Here is a 20,755-nt window from a genome sequence, read left to right on the forward strand (position 1 = left end):
GTGTGTCCGTGCGTCCATTCGTCTGTCGCATTCTTACCTCTACCACGGTAACTCCAACCCTGAACAGATGCAATAATCCCTTTCACAAAGCATACCCACATATTTGAAAAGTACAATTTTTGCACGAATGGCATGAAACAGACACAAAACATAGTTGATGAGCTATGAAGCTTTTTTTCACAGATGTATAGTATGGGCGGATCAACAGTAAGCTGATTGATAATAGGTTTTTCCCCTTTTTTCTGACAACAAAACAGGTGTTAAGATGTTAAAACACCAAACTGAAACCTTTTTACAAGGAATCATGTCTGCATTAACCACAATGCTTGTGGTCAGAATGCAAACAAAAAACATACTCTGATATAATATGCATTGTCCTTGAAACTGATTGGTCCACACCAGAGACAGCTTTCTTTTGAGCCTCGTCTCAAACGTTGTTTGACTAGATGACGCCTCTGCTACTGTCAAAGGTGGTCCCATGAAGTAAGCTGATTGTTGTAAAGCTGTTACTAGAACCAAACCAATCGTGCATCTATGTCTTTAACTCAGCTCAAGCACCCCATAAATCCCATGACTTCCCCTTTCCCCTCTCCTCTCGCCCTTCTACTCCAATGCTCTTGCACTATGTCCATCCCACAGGCCTCTGTTATACCTCTGTAGACATCCTGTAACTTTACCGTTGGAGACTCCGCTCTCTTCTGGATGATAGCAAGGCTGGCCGCGGTTCCTTCATGGGATTTAGTTTTTGTCGCACGCATCGTGGATCCCACCGTCAGCTCATTTCCCAGCTCCCACTCTTTCTGTCCAGCTCCCACCCTCCCCAGGCAACTCCACCTGGTCACCTCTCTCTCTCTCTGCTTTAAACTAAACTACTTTTATTTTACCAGGTAAGGCCCACTGTGCTATATAGCTCTTTTTCAGAAGCAACTTGGCTACAAATGATAGCTCGACGAAGTGGCATATGTAGAAATTTACAGCAGCCAAATACTCTAAATGCATGTTGATTCACACTACCACGGGGAGAGAGACATGCAGACGCCAAATATACAGCAGGTTTCAGAGTCGGGATCAAACCCACGACCTCTTGCATACCAGGCGAGGTAGTAAATATCTCACCAACATGGTGCTTTCAAATTTCTCCTCAAAGTTTTCCCTTTAACCATGTTTTCGGACCTCTTTCATTTGTTATTTTCTTTTTTATCTCCTTTGCCCGGTCCGTGCCATTCTCTCCCGTTTCCTCATTTGTATTTCCACGCTGTGAGACACTTGTTGTATGTTATGGGTGCATTAAGATTGTGAGTTATTGTTGTATATGAGGAATTCTGGCTATGTGAACTTCAGACGTTGTTCCGTGGCCGTGCATGGTGCCGTGGAGTTGCTGGGTGCCCCCCATGTGTGCTCACCTGGCCCTGTCTCTGTGTCGGCAGCAGTGGCCAGGAGGAGCAGAACCTCGGCTGATGAGGACGCGCCGCTGGACAGCAACGTCGGCGTTTGGAAGGCAAAGGTAAAACAGAAGCTGACTTTGTTTTAGGGAATGACTTATTTATAATCCATTACTTTATCATAATCGTTCAGCATACATACAAACACAATTATAAAACTGCATGGCTCACAATTAGGTTCTGGGGCGCCGTGGTCAGATATTAACTACCTCGTATGGTATACAGGAGTTTGCGGGTTCGATCCCGACTCTAACACCTCTATATTTGGGGTTTGCATGTTCTCCCTGTGGTCCCGTTGATTTTTCTCCGGGTCCTCCAGTTTTTCTCTCCACATTTAGAATCAACATGCGTTTAGATTATTTAGATTATTTTGCTGCTATCAATTTACACATGATAAGCCACTTCGTTGAGCTATCATTTGTGGCAGGTCACTTCTGAAAAAGAGCTATATAGCTCAGCTTACCTGGTATAATAAAAATAGTTTCATATATATTAATGATGAAATCAAGGAGCCATCCTGTTTTCAACCGGCGATACTTAACATTATTCACTCGTTCGTGGGATGATTCAACCAGATTTGCAAGTGGCAGGGTTTTAGGTTGCATCACCATTGATCGGAAGATATGTGTGCATGCTTCACCACACTGGTTAGTGCACACTGGTGAACTCACCTGACATGGGGAAATACAGGCCCATTAGCCTCTGGTGACACTTATATAGATTGATCTAAAAAATAATTGACAACGGAACATGGAAAATAGAGAAGGGCAGCCAACCAACGTGAGCAAGCAGCATTTAGGAACATGTTATGTGGATACTGGTAGAGAAGTCTACCAATCACATTTTGGAAAGAAACGAATGAATATCAAAGAGCATTGTATATAACCACTGTAAACCATGGAAGATATTCGACTCAGTGAAAATGTATGCAGTCAGCCACCCTCTCACAAACCAAGGCCGAAATAATGCAAATATTTAAAAGTAATATTACATTAAATAAAAAAAGTGTGGCTGGCTGGCTGGTTGCCTTAATGCCTGGCTGGCTGGTACGCCAGCAGGCAAGCGTGCGTACACGATGGTGACATGATTTAATTTATTTAGACAAATACTGTAATGTCCTAAGTAAATAGCTAGACGACCACCGGCTGGGTATTAACCAACCTGTGCAAATCGAATGCTGAACACCGCACCATTCTTAGAACAAATGAACCTTATGGCGGGACCCTGGGGTCCCATAAGCCCCCGGCTCTCGCATAAACTGCCTTGCGATGTCATTTTATGTTTGTTGAAGGCGAACGATACGGCAATCTATTCCTCTCGATGAGCTCTACACGATGCGCTAATCAAAATTCAAAAGTTTTGTTTATGACTACGGCAATTTTGGCAACGACGGGTGCTTGGTGAAGAACAAGAGGATTGATTTCTGGTTGGTCGCGGCATTTATGTGCGCGGTGGGATGGAGTCGCCAAAAATAAATAAATTAATTATGATTTTGACTTCCGTTTATTCGGTACCCCGGGGTCCCTCCATAAGGTTCAAATATTAATCAGTTAGCAAACATTGTTTCTGCTCCAGTTTTTTTGGTTCAATTACATTTTTGGTGTGATTTTATTATTTTTTGTATCCAGTTGCAAGAGGGTTTTCCGTATCGAATTACATTTGAGAAGGGGAGTTAGACAAGGAGATGCAGTAATGCATTGTTTACCATGTAGCAATTATTTAAATTTCCACATTACACTGTAAACTATCTTAAGGCATTCACACTGATTTTTTTAAAGCTAATAATCACATTTCCTAGAAACTTGATTTGCATGCAAGATTTTCAAAATGGCTCTGACCATAATCACAGTGGTCAAAGATGTCGAATAATAAGCGTGGCTACTGATGAACACTCTCAACCACTGCACTATTTTTTTGCACGCACTATATAAAAAATTGTGACTGCTGTAATGCAGTTTACGGGTGTGGTTTCATGAGCCACTGTAATTTTCTTGTTTTACAAATTTATCGTTTTGCATTTCCGTGCGTTTTCTCCATGAAGACGAAAGAGGAAGTTGACGAGGAAGCCAAGAAGAAAGGTAACGGCTGGTGGGGATCCCATGGTCACAGGGTGCAGGTTGCCTCAATCAATGGCGGAGCCAGGATTTTCAGGTAGAGGGGGAAACCCCTCCAGAAATTAAAAATGATAGGAGTTGTTAGTAAGTAAGGACTTTCGTGACTGCAGGGATCCATACTCTTTGGTTCTTTCGGTAAAGTCACGTAGGTATAAAATAAAATAAATCAAGAAACAATTGCTGTGGTTGTCCCACCTGATGACGGATGCTTGTGTTGCGCCCGAAACGTCGTGATTTAATTTATTTTATTTTATACCTACGTGAGTTTACCGAAAGAACCAAAGAGTAAGCAAGGACTTGTCGCTTGATTTTATTCGACACGTGTGCGGCGATGGCGTAGCCATCGATCAAGGGTCGAATTTGAACCGTGTGTGATCGGCATCGTGCTCGCTGAAGGTGAATGCCTTCAGGGAAGTTGTGTACTGTATACGCAACTGCGCACAATTCTGAGTCACTTATAGCTGCTTTGCCGTTACTTATTGCCAATTATGAACTCAGAATATTGTCCTATCATCTCATAGAGTTCCTGGCACATAATAATATGCTACACAGTGGCAGTGGGGGTCGCAAAATGCCGATTTATTTCTAATAAACCCCAATGATCCGATCGAAATTAGGGATTTCAATCGGACCCCCCCCACTGGCTCTGCCACTGGTCTCGATGGTCTTGCTGACCACTCGATGAGATTCCCACGCCATGGCAGAGTGCCTAGAAAAAATGCACGGTACTCTCAGTTGAGCACTCATATGTTATTTCTCAATTTTGATAAACTCTATTGTCTCCACTTAAAGCTTTCGTGACTGCAGGAATTCATATTCTTTGGGTCTTTCTATCTACGTGGCTTTACCGAAAGACCCAAAGAATATCAATTGTCTCCTTTTTATAATAAATGCACATTGCTGTGCTTCAGCACTATCTTTGAAATACATGTTTTATATTTTCTGTAAAATGAAATGTAAATACTCCCCTGTATGCTGGTTTTATGCCGGGACAAATATTACGTGGAGATGGGTAAATCTTCGTGAAATGAACAAACCCTCATCTCGGTTGTGGGATGAAGCTCTCTAAGAAAATAGTTTTTTGACCATAGTGCGGGAAGCTCCATGAGGTCATAAACACTTAATATATATGTCATAACTCATCACATTCACCAATGGTAAACATATGTATTTGTTGATTTGAAGCTTTCGTGACTGCAGGAATCCATACTCTCTGGTTCTTTTGGTAAAGTCACGTAGATAGAAAAAATAATAAGAAATAAAAGAAAACACGACGTTTCGGTCGCAACACAAGCGTCTGTCTTCAGGTGTGAAATAATTATCTGCTGTTGGGGCTTTATATAGGCACGGGAGTGGAGAGGGAAGGGGGGAAGGAGTTTGTCTGTGGGAGTTCACAGGGGAGAGGGGGGAGGGTTTGCGGCGTGCATGGACGGGTGGGGCTAGAGAAATTGGACAACGACAACCGGGTGGGTGAGAGAGGACGACGCCAACCGGGTGGGTGAGTGAGGACAACGACGACAACCGCCAGGTGGTGAGTGAGGAGGACGACAACGGGGTGGGTGAGTGAGGATGACGACCACCAGGTGGGTGAGTGAGGAGGACAACAACGGGGTGGGTGAGTGAGGAGGACGACAATGGGGTGGGTGAGTGAGGATGCCGACCACCGGGTGGGTGAGTGAGGATGCCGACCACCGGGTGGGTGAGTGAGGAGGACGACAACCGGGTGGGTGAGTGAGGAGGACGACAACGGGGTGGGTGAGTGAGGACGACGACACCCGGGTGGGTGAGAGAGGACGACGACACCCGGGTGGGTGAGTACGACGACACCCGGGTGGGTGAGTAAGTACGATGACAACCGGGTGGGTGACTGAGGACGACGACAACCGGGTGGGTGAGTGAGGAAGATGATCACCGGGGTGGGTGAGAGAGGACGACGACCACTGGGTGGGTGAGAGAGGACGACGACAACCGTGTGGGTGAGAGAGGACGATGACAACCGGGTGGGTGAGAGAAGACGACGACCACCGTTGCAACCGAAACGTCGTGTTTTCCCGTGCCTATATAAAGCCACAACAGCAGATATTTTTTTCACACCTGAAGACGGACGCTTGTGTTGCGACCGAAATTTCGTGTTTTCTCTTTTTTAATAATTTTTTCTACCTATGTGACTTTATTGAAAGAACCAGAGAGTATATATCTTTGATATGGTGGTAGAGCTGCAAAGTTTTACAGTAAAGGCCAATTTTTTATGGGCTTCATCCCACTACCTCATCATAAAAAAACTCGCAACTACAATTCTTGTCTCACGCTGTCAGGGCTCGAGTGGAAGGAGAAAACGGACCCCCTTAGGAACCTCATTAAAGAGCTGATGGAGATCCGCTGGTGAGGAGCTCTCTCTTGGGCTGTTTGTACCCCCCTCTCCCCATTCGTGGCTTCTCTTCTGGCCAAGGCTTTTTCTGGAGTCGGTATCTACTGCTCAAGTCAGAATTGGGCAGCAGTCGTCTCTAAGCTCTCCAGTGGGAATCTGTCCACAGGATAACCCCTCTTGATATACAGGGTAGCTCAAGAAGCAGGTCACATAGGGCTTTCTATTTATTTCAACATCACGGAGGATTATTTAATTTATTTTTACAAAAATGTTCAAAATGACTTCCAGTAACATTAATGTATTCATTAATTATTTGTAAAAAATAATTTAGGGTTTTTTTTACAATTACAGCAGCATAACTAGAAACGAATTAAATTTGTTAATCTTTAGTATTTTTTTTTACATTTTTAAATGTCACCTGAAATAGATATGAAAAAAATATAATTGATCAAATATTAACTTAAAGAATAATCAATGAAAATGTTTTAATGCCATTGTTAAAATAAATTAAACAACCATACGTGTCATTACTTTGAGCCATCCTGTACTGACAAAGCAGTTGAATCATTTCTGATGGGATGATAGTCTGAGTCAAACTTACAACCTAACATTTGTAAAATGCACCATCAGAAGATTCTGCTACTTGGCTGGATTATCAAGCTTGTTTTCATATGTAACAGATATTAACTTTACATTTTTGCATGCTTAGTGAACCAAACGATCATGTTAGTCTTGTTTCACTTTGTTAAATGTTGTTCGTATTACACTCATCTGTAAAACGTAAGCGTTGTTGCTCTTTGTTAATGCCAAAATGTACCTTAAAAAAGGAAGAAATGTCATGTATATGCACAGATTGTGTAATGCTTTCCAACATGAATATATATTTTGTATGAATGCGTATGACCTGTTATGGGTCAGAAACATGGATGGAAACAGAGAAAATGGAAAAAGAAATTCAAAAGCACATCAATTAACTTGGAGAGTTGCACAAATGGCATTACATTGAGAGACAGAAAGAGGAACATATGGAACAACAAATGCAGAGTAAATGCATCATATTGACTGTTAAGAAAAATAAGTCAGCTTGGACAGGATGCATCGCTGGAAAGGATGATGGCCTCTGGGAATGCGCCCTTGAGGATGACCATCACAGAGATGGAGCAATTAAATAAGCAGGTATACAGATGCTGGATGGATTGTTACATCACAGGCAAATAAGAAATGGCGACAAGTTGTGGAAGCCTTCATCCAGCAGTAAAACTATCGTGGTTGATGATTAACAACGTTAGCATCCTAGTCGCATGATGGGATGATGTCATGCGACATATACCATGACATCACATGCAGGTAGAAATGAACATGCTCATTTGCATGCTCATATGAGTTTGGAGACACTTTTTGCATCACATAGCTGCTTGCTTCCAGGAATGAATAGCTTGTTTGTAATGTAGCCAATGCATTATTTATGTGAATGCAATAGATTCTGTTGTGCTTATTGTAATACCAGCGTGCGTCTATTTGGCAGGTATGACAGCTCCTCACTGCCACGCCTGCAGAGTCTGCTGAACATGCTGTCTGCAGAATGTGTTGAGGACAGAGAAAAATTGCTTAATGTTTTCAAGCAAGAGGGCGGTCCAAGTAGGTTTTGTATTCTGACACGTTTTTCATTAAACGATTATTTAATCAACTCAGTACAGAAAAATCATATCAAGTTAAGTTTATATATATATATATTTTAACCATGTGAAAACCCAAGAGACCAGGATAGTCTCATTTGCAACATAGACCTAGGCCACCAACGTGACATTGCAAAACAAATCATATAAAGTACAGCAATGAAAAAATAGAAATTAGAGCAAACACAACCGTGGCACATGAGAAATCCAAAATATGATGCAAACATAAATAAATGTTAAATAATACATTCCCTGTAATGGAAGGTGGCTCTTGCAGATTATTTTTAGACTGAACAGAGCACAATTACGAATTATTTTACAGACACATTACACAGATAGAGGGATATGACTAATAAGTAAACAGACGAGGATATATGAGTTAAATGGCCAATGTTAGTATATGTGCAATGTAAGTCTGTGAGCAATGTCAGTTTATGGTGACTATTATACGAAATTGTAAGCAGAAAAAGACATACGAAACAAATTCCATTGGAATTGAAGTGAACATAAATGTCTAGGTGTCTATATGCTGTAAAACAAGAGGAAGGATGGGAGCTTGTGAAAAAAGAGCGAACCATTAATGTGGCAATTCAAGTTCAGGAAACTTGTAGAGGGTTTTAATCGGGTATCAACGACCCGTTTTCACGTGCATTGAATTTCCCTCATCTCTGCCACTAATCACCACACAAAACAACCATGGCAGAATACAACTTTTGGATTCCAGTTAATTCATTAAGGTGTTTTAATCAAGCGTTTTTTTAATGAGCAGGGTGCAGAAAGTCTCCTCTCTTTTCATTAAGAATTATTGTGTGGTGCTGGATTAAAGTGACCCGTTGTTAATTAGGTCCCCCACTCCAAAAGCAAACATGCACAGACATAGCACAGACTCATGTATCACCAATTCCTACCATTATGTTGATAATGAATTATATAGTTAGACACCTAGGAACTAGCCACACCGCATTAAATTTCAACATTTGTTCAAATAATACAGCTTGTGCGATGCCATAATCTTACATGGGTCTCTTGTAACTTATTTTCTAGCTCTCTTACAGAAGATGATTGAGTCTTGCAGGCTTGACAAGTCACGAGTGCAGATAATAACGTTGAGGAATAAGATTACTCTGCTTCTGTCAGAACATGAACTCTTCGAAGGTAAGATATCTATTCTTAGCCTTGACTTTAGTTAATCTGTATAAAGAATGGCCAGAAAGCCTAAAAATATGCGGCTTATTCGCCATTACCGTTATTCCCCCATGGCTTCTACTCTGTGTTGCACAATCTTCATTTGTGTCATGCATTTGGTGAGATCTCTGCATTGCATGTTTGCATCAAAACATCTAACCGTCATATTTTTTCAGTTTTGTACCACCTGCTATGTCGTTGCTGTCCTATGTTAACATTTACGAATAAGTATGACATTGATCCTTGTTTACAATACGTACACGGCTGATCTTAAATGCCTCCTGGCTGAAGGAGCAAGTGTTTTCTTGCAGAACTCACATGTCCCCACTGCTATGGTGTTCAAGTTAGAGTTTTCCTTCAAACAGATTAATTATTGGACAATGCAGTGTTGGCCAACCGATGCCATATAGACTTTGTAGGCTGGCGCTCATGGCTTTACCATTTACACGTTATTGTTTCAGGTTTCAAGTTCTTTTATAATTTGCATGTATGTACAGTAACTAGTTTCCAATGTACAGTCTGTTCTCCTATAACGCGGTAGTTGCGTTCCTGAAGAACACAAGCATTGTGGAAAACCGAGTTATAATACATGATATCCAATTTATGGTGAAGCCCAGTCCACGATAACACATGAGATGCATATACAGGCTGAACAAAGACAGGCACGTGGGTAGCATCTAGAAGCATCCAGCAGTATCCCACCTTGTGTGATGCTACGCCGAGGCAGTCGTACAACTGCTTATTTCTACTCGTGCGACGTAATTCTGTTAACTCAATCGCATTATATCCAGTTCGCATTATACAAAATGTGTTCCCAAATACATTCATCACGTTATATCCAATTCGCGCTATGAAAACACCTGGCGTTATTGGACAACAGACTGTATTTTGTAATGCGGCCATTAGCTGCAATTGATTTAGAAAAATAATTGTACTTGCCTTTCGTCACACTTTATCTTCTTTTGGTGTAATAGTTGGAAAACAGTTCGAGAAGACTGGAGACATTGCAGGAGATCCCTCAGACGAAATCAAGCTGTGGCCCGAGCAGAGTGGCAAGGTGTACATCCCCTACAGCGTCTCCATCGCCTTCAGTGAGCGCAGCGTGCACTGCCTGGCCGCACGTTTCATTCCACACAATGGGCTTCACGACCAATATTATTATTATTGGTTTCTTTTGGGTTAGATCGTATAAGTGTTGTTGAATTGGAGCTGTAAACTCTCAACCGTCCGACTAAGCCAAACAAATGAAGTGGTAATGTGCTACTATAGCCCACGTGACAACTTGGTTATGTTGAAAAGCATGCTAAATTGTACCTTTAGTTACACGATGTTTCGCTAGAAATTACCCTCAGCGTCATCAGGTTTCAACAAGATCTCAACTTTCGAGTGAAACGTCGTATAAAATTGTCAAGTTTTTGCTTTGCGTTGTTCGACTGAAACACTGTTAATGTACTTTTGTGTAACATTTTCAGACCACGCATCATACTTGCCTATGCTATATTTATTCATTTATACCGTCACAAACCTCACATTATCCTTACCCTTGTGACACTCCTCTATATAACCACGCCCAATATATCCATTGTGGTTCCACCCAACCTGAATTGCATTGTTCCTCACCATTTCCCTGTTGAACATTATCTTGAGAAATGTGCGTTTAGATGCTTTCTCCTTCCACTTGGTAAGGTTCGTATCGGTCTCTTCATTCATAATGTTTTGCTACGGCATGAAGGGAGTAAAACTACTAGTAAGTGGCATCAATGTGAGAGTAGCATTTTCCTTTCAGATGCCAGTGACAAAGAAGCCATTCAGCAGACCTGTGATGAGCTGACGGAGAAAACGTGCGTCAGACTTATACCCAAAGACCCCCAGGAGGACTACTTTTACTTCAGAGCGCTGGGCAGGTGTGTCTCCTAGTTTTCTGATCTGCTACAAATAAAAATAACATTCTCTGTCACGAAATGTACTCACTGTTCGAAGTTATTTTATATTCATAGAGCGCCTTCACTCAAGGCGTTCAATGTAAATAAACCGTGACAAAATATAATAATTCATATGGTAGGGGCGGGCAAAATTTTAGAAAAGAGTGACCGCGAGGGTACTTAGGGGTCACGGAAGGGTAGGGGATTAGTCTTAGGGGATTTTTTTGTTGAAATTGTAAAGGTACGAAATTTTGTAAATGTACAGATGTCTCCGTTACAAATTAGTGGAGCAAATCGCCCGACATAGTATTTTCATCCAGTTAATAAAATTGAGAACATGGCCCGAAATGTTCTAATCTACAATGAGATTTTATCATAATCTAACTAAATCTTGACTTAAAGCTTTCGTGACTGCAGGAATTCATATTCTTTCGGTCTTTCGGTAAAGCCACGTATACACTACTATTATATCTTGTCAACAAACTTTGAGACAAGAAGACTCATTTGATCGAGTCCTCACTTTTCTGAAGAGATGCCACGACACTAAGGTAATTCCGATCGCCTTTACACTCACATCTGCTCCTGTCACTTCTCCTAATGCTAAACGGATCTTGTTCAGGGCCAGCCTAGCCCTGATCTCAGAGAGAATAAGACTGCTCCGATTTGAACTAGACAATTTAGACAAGACCCTCTTGCAATGACACTTAACATTGACAGAAAAAAATTCTACATCTGATTGGGACCATGTAGATAACATGACATCCTCTTCAGCCGCCTCAATGTCAGTTAAATGAAAAGATAACCTCATTTCCAAGTTCAACCTCCTCTCCAAGAAGAAGCCAGATCCAGACAGAAAGTTAGATGGTGACAAGATTGTTATCAATCAGAGCAACATCCCAATTTCCGACAGCCTAAAATCTGTTCTGGCTAAAGGGTTGAATTTCGCAGTCACCCATAAACACATCCCAGTTAATGATATCATTGCCCAGGTCGACGTAGCCCTTAACGGGTTGGGACACCTTCCTGCAGACGTAGCAAGATCATAAATCGCTGCAATTCTCAAAAATGCTGAGACACCTATTAGCAACATCAGCAAGGATGAGCGCCTTGAACTCTCTCAACTAAAAAAAGAGAGATGATATAGTCATCCTCTCAGCCGACAAGGGCAATGCCACTGTCATCGAGGACAAAAGCACATACAATAACAAAAATCAGGACCTATCTAATGATGGCAGCTATACCAAAATTAGTAGAGATCCTGCCAACCGCCTGGTAACGTAAACCAACAACATCATCACTGATTCGACGTCTTTAATCGAACCAACCACACGGCTTTCCCTGAAACCCTCTGCTGCTAGACCACCCAGATTTTATGGATTACCAAAAATCCATAAAGAAGGTACACCACTCCATCCTACTGTCTCCACCATTGACTTACCCACCTACAAACTGGCACGATTTCTGTCTGAGAACTTGCAGACACAAAATCCAGGTACGGTTCAACACAGTACATTAAATTCGTAATTGTATCCCATCTCGATTTAAAGCTTTCGTGACTGCAGGGATTCATCTTCTTGGTTCTTTCAGTAAAGTCACGTAGAAGGAAGTAATAAAATAATAAAAATAAAACATAATAAAATAATTCTCACGACGTTTCGGCCACAACGCAAGCAGCCATCCTCAGGTGAAAACCAGGTCTGTCGAGGCGACAGCGTCTGAATGAAACAGCACCATGCTTGGAGCATATATTTAAGCTGGGTTGGAAGGGGGGGGAAAGGGCGCCTTGACAAACAAATGTGCATATCAAGAGGAATTTAGCATATTTATGGGAATTGCAGGTATGTGATTAGTACTACTTATGCCCGTGCATTATGCAGGATTAGCAGCATCCACAGAACCCTGGCAGCAGCATTAGTTGTGAAGTATTGGAAAATGACGGCAGGAAACTCCTTGACGGGAACACACTTCTTTTATTAAATCTTGACTTGTAACAATACAACGCGTGGCCTCTCTTCTTCACACCGCACTTCTCTTGACTCTGGATTCTGTGCTGCCGGCTCTCTGTGCCTCGTGTAGACTCCGCGCCTCGGCTACACTCCTCTCTCGCCTCGTGTAGACTCTGCGCCTCTGCTACACTCTCCACTCGCCTCGTGTAGACCTCGCACCTCTCTCGCTGGCTACCCCGTATGCATACTCGGCTCGTGCAGACCTTCCTCTCTCGCTGGCTACACCGTATGCATACTCGGCTCGTGCAGACCGTTCTCTCTCGCTGGCTACACCGTATGCATACTCGGCTCGTGCAGACCGTTCTCTCTCGCTGGCTACACCGTATGCATACTCGGCTCGTGCAGACCGTTCTCTTTCGCTGGCTACACACTATACATTACTCAGCTCGTGTAGACCGTTCTATCTCGCTGGCTACACACTATACATTACTCAGCTCGTGTAGACCGTTCTATCTCGCTGGCTACACACTATACATTACTCAGCTCGTGTAGACCGTTCTATCTCGCTGGCTACACACTATACATCACTCAGCTCGTGTAGACCGTTCTATCTCGCTGGCTACACACTATACATCACTCAGCTTCTACTCTCCATTACTCTCCTCTCCGGGCTCTATCTCTGCACCTTCCTCTTCATTCTTAGATGGTTCCACTTCTGCCTCTTGCTCCTCTGTGCATCACCTTATATACCCCTTCTTCCCGGGAGACGGAGCGGATGCGGACCTCAACGTCGGCACCGCTCCTCCGTTACCCAATCCCCACGCGCTATCCCCACGATCCGGTTCCGCTCAGCGCGTGTTTCCACTCTCCGACCAATCACACCGCGCTGCTACCCGATCACTCCCTCTGGGCGCGTCACCGGCACACAGCCAATCAGCAGCACTACCCCCACCCGCGCACTGACGCCTGCTCCTCCCCGTCAGTGCGCGTCACCACACACACACCCGTACATACGCGCTGGCACACGACATATACACCCAGCGCGTATCACCACTACATCACCCCCTCCCACATAGCTCGCAGCCGGCCCGGCTGCTAACAACAACCAACCACGACGATAAAATGACAACCAACAAAAAAAAACCCCATAACCCCCCGAGTGTGCCCCGTAACATAACACAACAACAACAACAACAAGAATAACTATGTACAGATTGACAATGAACGCGAAAAGTCAACAATAACACGATACGAGCAAATTCGAAACGAACGCGCCCCACGTCCCTGCGACTACACGCAGTGACGAGGCGCTCCAACTGCCCCGACTCCTCACGAGGCAGGTCATGCAAAGTAGCACGACCTGGCGCGAGTCCGTCTGGCTGGTCCATCGTATGGGGCGGGACACTGACGACCGTCCGGCGGTTCCGGCCGCTCCAGACGGCGCGGAACGGGCCTGAAAGGGCCGGCCCCGCCGCGGAGATCCGGCCGCCGGTGATCGGCAGCTGTCAGTTCCGAGACACCTGGGAGCAGATCAGGCGACAATACGTGTGGATCAGGCAGAGACATTTCCCCCTCTGGGTCGCCGGTCACGTCACACGCCCGGCCATCACGACACAAGGGGAGGCCATATGGAGGCGAGAACGGTTTCAGTCGGGAGGGGTGAACGTACCACCGGCGCTTTCCCCACTTTATCTGAACGCACTGGGGCCGTGCAACGCGCACGACCTCCACGGGTCCCCTCCACGGTCTCAACAATTTAGGCGACGTAGCCAAGGGTGCCTGAGGGCAATGCAGCCAGGCCCTGTCACCTGGTTTCCATTCGTGCATGGACACCTTCCGTGCCCGCAACCGTTCATTAGCAATTTGGCGAGCCCGCGAATTAAGCCGTGCGGCCTCCCTCGCCTCTGTCAGCTTACGAATATTAAACTTAATATGTTCTGCCAAATTAGAATTAGTTCGTGGAGCGGACAGGCCAAGTTGCGTTTCTATTGGCGGGTCAGCTTCCCGACCGTACATCAAATAGAATGGGGAAAACCCCGTAGCTGCATGGGGGGCCATTCTATACGCGGCAAGGACTCCCGGGACCTGCAGGTCCCAATCTATATGTGCCTCGCACACCTGCTGGCACAGCATGGAAGTCAAGGTTTTGTGGAGTCTCTCCACCATCCCGTCAGTCTGCGGGTGGTACGGGGAGGTACGCACCTTCTTGGTACCCAACAGATCGCACACCTCTTGCAACAATTTACTCGAAAAATTTTTACCTTGGTCGGTCAGCAGGCGTTCGGGAGCCCCCTTGTCCAGGACATAGCCCTGGACGAAGGCATCCGTCACAGCCGCTGCCGACTGGTTAGCGAGAGGCCACGCCATAGGCCATCGGGTAAAGTATTCGACCCCCACTAACAAATATTTATTCCCTCTCGGCGTGACTGGGAAGGGCCCCAAAATATCGAGTGCAACGAGCTCGTTGGTACGCGAGACCTGAATAGATTGCAGCGGTGGATTAGCTGCCACGGCCGGTGGTTTACGCCTGGCGCACTCAACGCACCCCTTCAGAATATGCACCACATCACTTCCCATTCCCGGCCAGTAATAGTCACGCTGAAGCAGGGCAAGCGTCTTGTTAACTCCCAAATGCAAGAGGCGTTCGTGTGCCGCCAAGACAACCCTCCCCCTCACAGCGGAAGGCACCACGAGTGCGTTCCGCCGGGACAAACTGTCCCATTTCAATAACACGCCCCGCTCAAGTACATAGGAGCCGGTACGCTCCTGGTCCCCCTCGGGACCCCCAACCTTGCGGCGCAATGCTAGCCGCGAGCTGTCCGCCATCTGGAGGCGGCCCCATTCGCTGAGCGACAGCGAGAGCAGCGAGTCCCGACCCTGAGAGGCAGTGGAATCATCCCCACTCGGTGCGCCCGCTGTCGCAGCCAGTGCCCCCATCTCCCCCGCAAGCGTCGGTTTACAGCGCGCCGATCCCGACAAACACGCGCATTCATCACAAGGCAACAACCGCGACAAGCAATCGGCATTCGTGTGTCGCAACCCCTTACGGTACGTAGTCGTAAACTGATAGTCCTGGAGGACTTCCAACCAACGCGACAACTGGCCCGAGGGCTGGGCGACCCTCAATGAATACTGTAGCGCCGCGTGGTCCGTTCGGACTGTAAAGTGACGACCATACAGATATGGCCTAAACTGCTGCACAAAAAAAACAATGGCAAGCAGCTCGCGACGGGTGACACAGTAGCGCTGCTCCGCCGGAGACAACACCCTACTACCGTAGGCGACAACTCTTTCGACACCCCCAACGACTTGGGATAGCACCCCCCCAATGCCCGTGTTGCTAGCATCCGTGTCCAGCAAAAAGGGACTGGCAAAATCGGGATAACACAAGGGTGGGGCACCCACCAAGGCGTCCCGGAGGGAGCGAAACGCGGCCTCCTCCTCCGGTCCCCATTTGAACTTCACTCCCTTCGCCGTTAGAGCGTGCAAGGGTTTTGCAATAGTGGCGAAGTGCTCAACGAACCGCCGATAATAAGAAGCAAACCCGATGAAACTACGCACGTCGGAAACGGACGTAGGTGTCGGCCACGAACCGACACAATCCGTCTTCGCGGGATCGGTGGAGATCCCCGAAGAATCGACAATGTGACCCAAGTATCTAACGGACCTACGAAGGAGGTGACATTTGGCCGGTTTAAATTTCAACTTAGCCGATCGCATTCGCAAGAACACCCCTCTCAATCGCCGGAGGTGTTCCTCAAACGTTTTACTGAAAACAATGACATCGTCCATATAAATCAAGCATGTATCCCACTGCAAGCCCGACAAAACCAGCTCCATAAGTCGCTGAAACGTCGCTGGAGAGGAGTGAAGTCCCATGGGTAACCGGTTAAACTGGAACAGCCCCCCTGGAGTCCGAAATGCTGTCTTAGGTTTCGACTCTTCGTCGAGCGGCAACTGCCAAAACCCCGATAACAAATCAAGAGTCGAAAAATATCGCGCACCAGACAATGCATCGAGGGACTCATCCATCCTGGGGAGCGGATACGCGTCAGCCACAGAGATCTTATTCAGGCGACGGAAATCAACGCAGAATCGCAGGGACCCGTCCTGCTTCTTAACCAGCACAATAGGCGCTCCCCACGGGCTAGAGGAGGGTGAAATAATATCGGCTTCTAGCATATCGTTAACAGCCGACTGAACATGTTCCTTCTCCACGGGACTCAGTCGGAAGGGATTTAGCCTGACCGGCGCCGCATCGCCCGTTTCAATGTGATGGTGCAACAAATCCGTGCACCCAATGTCATACTTATGTTTACTGAATACATCAGAGAATTCAATGAGCAACTCGCGCAGCGCACCCAACTGCGCCGCCGACAAATCGTCCGAGGCGGCACATAACGAATGGACCCACTCAAGGTCTTCCCTTGGCTCAACGTTCCGCGCGGGGCTCGAGCCCACCTGCGCAACCAACCCATCATCCCCAGGAACCTGCGCCGCGTGAGCCAGCACGGTGCCCTGCGGGATGACAGCTGGTCGCGACCCCGCGTTCAAAACCATCACAAACGGATCCCTGTCAGCCCGCACCAAAGTGTGAGCCACCGATAAATCAAGACCCCCGACAGCCTTGTTAGAAGGACCCAAAAGCATACTCTGTCCCGAAGCCTCCCTCACCCATGGTTTTCGCAACCGGAGGGGAATCAACATCTGTGAACCCGGGGGCACTTGCACTGTCCGCGTCGCCACCGCTTGTATCGTAGCGCACGCCGTCCGAATGTCAGTAGGGCCCGTCAAAAATGAAATCCGGCGACCCGATGGCAGTTCAATGCATCGTTGATCGATAAGAATTTTAATGGGCATTTTAGCCAAAAAGTCAGTGCCCAAAAGACACGGAACTGCCAAAGAAGACGAAACGAAAACGGGCCCCGACAATTTGATATCTCCAATGCAAATGGACGCCCTAACCTGACCGATAATGCCCAACGATCCCCCATTAGCGGCGTAAAATGGCACATCCACTGGAAGCAGCGGACGACATTGGACTGGAAGAATATTATAAATGAGGTCCGATATAATAGTTGCCGATGCCCCCGTGTCCACTAACACCCTAATCTCAACCCCATCAATAGATCCCGTAACAACGGACGAACCCGCCGAAGCAGCCACAATTCTATGCCCCAATTCCGCCCATTCAATGTCTCCCTGGTCCCGGCCGAACCCCCCTCGCCGAACCGAATCCCCGAACCTTAACCGGCCCTCCTCCGCCGCAACGCGGCGTCCCATGTGTGCCGAATAAACAGGCCGAGCGTGTGAGGTGCCGCGACTTGCCGGGGATTGTAGAGATGACTTGGGCTCTCGGTCGTCGTCCAGCCGAGCTCCCATGGCGCGCTGCCGCGGAGCGCGGCACCCGGACGCCACGTGGCCCCGGAGGCCGCAGTTATAGCACGTGACGAGGGTCGGAGTAGATCTTGGTTGCTCCGACTTTCGGGCCGATCGCAGAGGCGACCGGGCCCCCGGCCTCCAGTCCCCTGGTCGTCCCGTGGCGAACGCCTCCTCTCGTGGGCTGACGACTTGGGGTTCGGCGACCACCAACCCCGGGGCTGCGACGACAGCAGCGTTGCAACCAACGCCTTGCTTCCGTTGTAGGGCCTCGTGCGCTTGAATACTCGTGGCGACTCTCAAAGAAGAAATATCAATGTCGTCAGCTGTGTTGATAGGGACCCCCAGGTCCTGCGCCAACTTGAGCAGCTGCTCCAAAACCATCGCGTCTTGGCCCTCCTCGTCCATCCGAGGGAACGCAGCATCAGCAAGAGCCAGCAACGCCGTGCGATAGGCCAGCGCGGTCTCCGTGGCCGCTTTCCGTCTTGCGTAGAACTGATGGCGGCATGTAGAGGGAGGCCCGTAGACCCTGGCCAACAAACCCAGCGCATCCTTCAGCGTGGAGCGGTCCGACTTCCGTGCAGCCCTGAAGGCCGCGAGCGCATCGTCGTCCAGCATGGCGGGCAATGCCCGCAGCGCCGTAGCATCGGACCACGCTGACATCTCTTGATGCGCCAAAAACCTTCGCTGAAATTGGCCCCAGTCTCCGCCTTCCGCCTTGAAGGCTGACAACGTGGGCAGGCGCTGCTGAAAAATGAAGTCATCCGCCTCGTGGTTCCTCTCCGCCTGTCCGTCGGTGTCTAAGATGGCGGCTCCAGCAGCAGACGTAAGATGGCGGACCCCCTCGCGCGCTGATGAAGTCGATGCGCGCGCTTGGGAACCCACCACCACGTGGCGCTCGCCGTTCCCGCCAAAAGTAGGCCCAGGCGCAATGGCGGGAATCCCCCATTCGTTTTGGCGGGAATCTGCGGGGCGACCTTGTAAAATGTCCCCCACCGTCCCCGCTCCTCCCGACGAGCTGATCTCCGCCAAGATGGACGCGGCGGCGAGCAGCAGCTCCGCCAGTCGGGAGTGCGCCTCACGAAGCCCGGCGTCTGTCCCCGGTCGCTCGGCCGGCGCCGTCGACGGACCCTGCAGCGTGGGCAAGTCCTCTTCCTCACCCCCCGCCACCAGCGGCTCCGAGTCGTCCAGGTCTTCCTCGCGGTCAATCCCGTGGGTCCTACGGGTCTTCCTCGTCTCCATACTTGGAAGCCCGTTTCACTTCTGACGCCAGATGAAGTATTGGAAAATGACGGCAGGAAACTCCTTGACGGGAACACACTTCTTTTATTAAATCTTGACTTGTAACAATACAACGCGTGGCCTCTCTTCTTCACACCGCACTTCTCTTGACTCTGGATTCTGTGCTGCCGGCTCTCTGTGCCTCGTGTAGACTCCGCGCCTCGGCTACACTCCTCTCTCGCCTCGTGTAGACTCTGCGCCTCTGCTACACTCTCCACTCGCCTCGTGTAGACCTCGCACCTCTCTCGCTGGCTACCCTGTATGCATACTCGGCTCGTGCAGACCTTCCTCTCTCGCTGGCTACACCGTATGCATACTCGGCTCGTGCAGACCGTTCTCTCTCGCTGGCTACACCGTATGCATACTCGGCTCGTGCAGACCGTTCTCTCTCGCTGGCTACACCGTATGCATACTCGGCTCGTGCAGACCGTTCTCTTTCGCTGGCTACACACTATACATTACTCAGCTCGTGTAGACCGTTCTATCTCGCTGGCTACACACTATACATTACTCAGCTCGTGTAGACCGTTCTATCTCGCTGGCTACACACTATACATTACTCAGCTCGTGTAGACCGTTCTATCTCGCTGGCTACACACTATACATCACTCAGCTCGTGTAGACCGTTCTATCTCGCTGGCTACACACTATACATCACTCAGCTTCTACTCTCCATTACTCTCCTCTCCGGGCTCTATCTCTGCACCTTCCTCTTCATTCTTAGATGGTTCCACTTCTGCCTCTTGCTCCTCTGTGCATCACCTTATATACCCCTTCTTCCCGGGAGACGGAGCGGATGCGGACCTCAACGTCGGCACCGCTCCTCCGTTACCCAATCCCCACGCGCTATCCCCACGATCCGGTTCCGCTCAGCGCGTGTTTCCACTCTCCGACCAATCACACCGCGCTGCTACCCGATCACTCCCTCTGGGCGCGTCACCGGCACACAGCCAATCAGCAGCACTACCCCCACCCGCGCACTGACGCCTGCTCCTCCCCGTCAGTGCGCGTCACCACACACACACCCGTACATACGCGCTGGCACACGACATATACACCCAGCGCGTATCACCACTACAGTTGTATAACAAAAACACACACGTGCTGTCCAGGAGTCTTCAGTGCTGCAGCTTTGTCTACTCAATCTAGGCTGCATCAAGTCAAGTGAAGGCCGCTACTGCGTGCTCACTTTAGGCTCAGATGACATGGTGGAGATCTTTTACAGGCCACAGAGATGGCTCTCTGTGCAAAATTACAACGTCTTTGGTAAAATTTACAGATCATGTCACATGTTTCACAAGAGTAGGCCTTCGTGAGTCTGTATCATAGCCCTCAGCTGAAATTTAACAAGGAAGGGAAATCATGGAATCCGTAATGGTTCGAATATTCTTTTGAGTTTTTTTTATGAATGGATACTACCTGCTATTATATGGATCACAAAC

General features: G+C 47.7%; 1 long non-coding RNA gene across 1 annotated transcript; it reads left to right on the plus strand.

Annotated features, from left to right (window-relative positions):
• The first annotated feature begins 1,423 nt into the window (after positions 1 to 1,423).
• LOC144948936 (uncharacterized) lies at positions 1,424 to 5,910 on the plus strand. Its single transcript, XR_013640222.1, has 3 exons — positions 1,424 to 1,504; positions 3,484 to 3,520; positions 5,872 to 5,910. It is a non-coding gene; the product is annotated as an uncharacterized LOC144948936 (long non-coding RNA).
• The last annotated feature ends 14,845 nt before the right edge of the window (positions 5,911 to 20,755 follow it).

The sequence above is a fragment of the Lampetra fluviatilis genome, chromosome 3, assembly GCF_964198595.1.
Source record: "Lampetra fluviatilis chromosome 3, kcLamFluv1.1, whole genome shotgun sequence".
NCBI lineage: Eukaryota > Metazoa > Chordata > Hyperoartia > Petromyzontiformes > Petromyzontidae > Lampetra > Lampetra fluviatilis.